The sequence below is a fragment of the Rutidosis leptorrhynchoides genome, chromosome 2 (genome assembly GCF_046630445.1).
Source record: "Rutidosis leptorrhynchoides isolate AG116_Rl617_1_P2 chromosome 2, CSIRO_AGI_Rlap_v1, whole genome shotgun sequence".
Lineage (NCBI taxonomy): Eukaryota > Viridiplantae > Streptophyta > Magnoliopsida > Asterales > Asteraceae > Rutidosis > Rutidosis leptorrhynchoides.
Window position 1 is genome coordinate 587,119,445 of NC_092334.1, and position 3,075 is coordinate 587,122,519.

General features: G+C 30.5%; 1 non-coding gene across 1 annotated transcript; it reads right to left on the reverse strand.

Annotated features, from left to right (window-relative positions):
* Nucleotides 1–796: 796 nt before the first annotated feature.
* LOC139895497 (U6 spliceosomal RNA) lies at nt 797–899 on the reverse strand. The gene has a single exon (XR_011775935.1). It is a non-coding gene; the product is annotated as a U6 spliceosomal RNA (small nuclear RNA).
* Between the last annotated feature and the right edge of the window lie 2,176 nt (nt 900–3,075).

Sequence of the window (3,075 nt, forward strand, 5' to 3'; positions counted from 1 at the left end):
AAAGCTAAAGGGTGTGGGAAAATGGTGTAAATGTACTAGTAACTAGATTTCTTTACTAATTAATCCAAGTTAAGTCCTTAACAAGTCATTAACATAATGTTGGGCTCCTAATATTCCATCAAAAGAAGTAGGGTGGGCTTCTAAGTCCATTAACATGAATCCATTAATAAAAGCCCAAGTCTAAGCAAGTAAGCAACAATTAATTTAAATAAAGCCCAAGTAATTAACTAGTAACCTTAGTTAATTAAAAATGACTAATATTAATTAATCATGAATGTAAATAATATTCGAAAATATTATTCGTGTAAAGTACGTGTGTCACAAAGACAAATCGGGCCATGAAAAGTTAATCGCGGTAACAAGTAAATGTAATAAAATACATTCATTAATGCGCAAGTATTAATAATAAATATTATTAATAAAGGTTGGAAAAACTAGGGTCGTTACATGTAATATGTGACAAACATGAGGGACCAATAATATAATTTTGAAATGAGGGTGACTTGAAATTTACCTGTTATAACAGGTTAAATACATATAATAGAATAATTTAAAAAGTTGAATGTATACATTAAAAAATCTGAAATTTGAATGTATATAATAGAAATTTGATGAAAGTTTAATGTATTTTTATAAATTTTATCTTGAATAAAAATCCCACTTATTGAAAGAAAAAAAAACCTCATTGATAATCAAAATCATCAGTAGCATAAAAAGCCTAATTCATAAAATACATCTATCAATGGCAACGAAACCCTAATTATAGTTCTGAGCCCAAACTGAAGATCTGGACCACACAAATTTGGACCATTTCTCGATCTGTCCATGTCATTCTTGCACAAGGGACATGTTAATCTATTATGAATCGTTCCAATTTTATCGGATGTCCCCGAAAGAACAATAGTTAGGGCTTGCTTGGATTCTATAACTTACAGGCAAATCAATTTTTGGTCGATGTGAGACCAGCAACAGTAGCCTAATCAAACAACATACCGTAGATCTTAGTTTTTTGAATTATTCTTATTTTATACTCTATAATACGTATGTTGTATGTAACTAAAATATTTAATCTAACTTATTAGGTTTTATTTATATATTTATTTATTATTTACCGAGTATTAATACTCTTAATATTAAATACTGTACAGCCCCGGCGCCCAGCTCCGCTGGAGAGGCCTCACCTGATCTGAGAAGTGCTAATTTGGTTCGGATAGACTTCATTCAAGAACGCCGCCCTCTAGTCGGGTGGGCACCGGCCGATATTTCGACCAGATCCCCCTAAAAACCGTCTCACCATTGGAATCCCATAAGAAATTAGTCATAACACTTTTCATCTTAGAAATCCCGGTCTTAGGGGGACCCCTCGGACCTTTCATTAGCAACACTAACCCAATCTCGATCGATGAAGAAAAGATCCAATCGATCTTATTGGTCCAAATAACCATCTTATTATTATCTTAAAATTTTTTTTGTCAACTTTAACCTTTTAATTTTTTTTTCTTTTTAAATTAAATTACTATTTATTCTTTTTTCCTTTTTACATTTAGTTACCAAATATTTATTTCTCACTACCATTTTTAGTTACAGATTATGTGTTAACTATTTATGACGATTAATTTTTTTTATTTTTTTATTTTTCGTGTAACATCAATTTGTATATAATAACTGTTAATTTGGATTGCTTTCAATTTAAGTTCACTATGAGTAAAATGGTCCAAGTGAAAACATATATCTTTGTGACAATCATTGATATATATATATATATATATATATATATATATATATATATATATATATATATATATATATATATATATATATATATATATATATATATATTAATTGTACAACTATTAAAATAAATGTTTAACCTATATGCTGAAATTTATTGCAAACGATTTTTCGCAGCAACACGCGATGACTCTTTCGCCCGTTTAATTACATTGGGCGTGCTTCTAATTTCATTTATGTTTTTAAAATATTCGTAGACATTTGTTATCTCATATATTATTTTTGAACGGCAGTATCAACATCACCTAGAGAGGATTTAACCACATTCGCAATCATATGCCATCCACACACACGTTGAAGAAACTCCTCACACACCATCGCACAATACGTATCCTGTGTGCTTTGGATTAAACCGAGTGGCTTACGACATGTACCTTGTCACCACAACAGAATCCTGGTAAATCCTTTCAATGGAATTTGAACCCTACTGTAAGACCCAAATATTATGGTACATAGAGTGTGACGACCCGGAAATTTTTGACCAAATTTAAACCTAATCTCTATATGATTTCGACACGATAAGCAAAGTCTGTATAGTTGAATCTCAAAATGTTGAACTTTGTTCATGTATTTATTTTAACCTTCGACCATTACCGACGATTCACGAATAATTAGTTACAAATAAATATATATAGATATATATAAATAAGTGTGTGTGTATATATATATATGTATATATAAGTATATATCTATTTATATAAATATAAATAAAAGTATATATAATAATTGGAAATAATAAAATACAATTTAATCAGTTGAAATTAAACATGTAAACATTATAATATGCGTTCAAACCTTTCATGATTCTTGAAAACACCTCAATCGAGAGGATGAACCAATCACACTTCATCTACAGATGGAAAGATTTATGCATATAGATTGCACCTGAAAAACTCTCGGAACCTGAGTAAACGTTTAACATGTATCTGTGTTCCTCCTTTGGCATTGTTATTACCGAAAATAACTTTGCAACTCCTGTTCGAGATAGCCAGTTTTGTGACAGCTCCAGCAAGTCAACTTCGACTTTTCGTTCGAAATAACCTTATTATAACCTTGATATATACGTTGTCTTTTCACCTTCGTTACCGGAAAACTGTTTATATTCCACCACATTAACAGTAAACGTACCAGTAACTTCACTACTCTTTTGCGTAAGTCACTTCGATAAATCACTATATTTATTCATTAATACCCTATCATATACTCATCCGCATTTTATAACGATAATTGCCATACCAATTACCGAGAATCAGCAATCAGTATTTCGAATCTCGCAACGTTTCT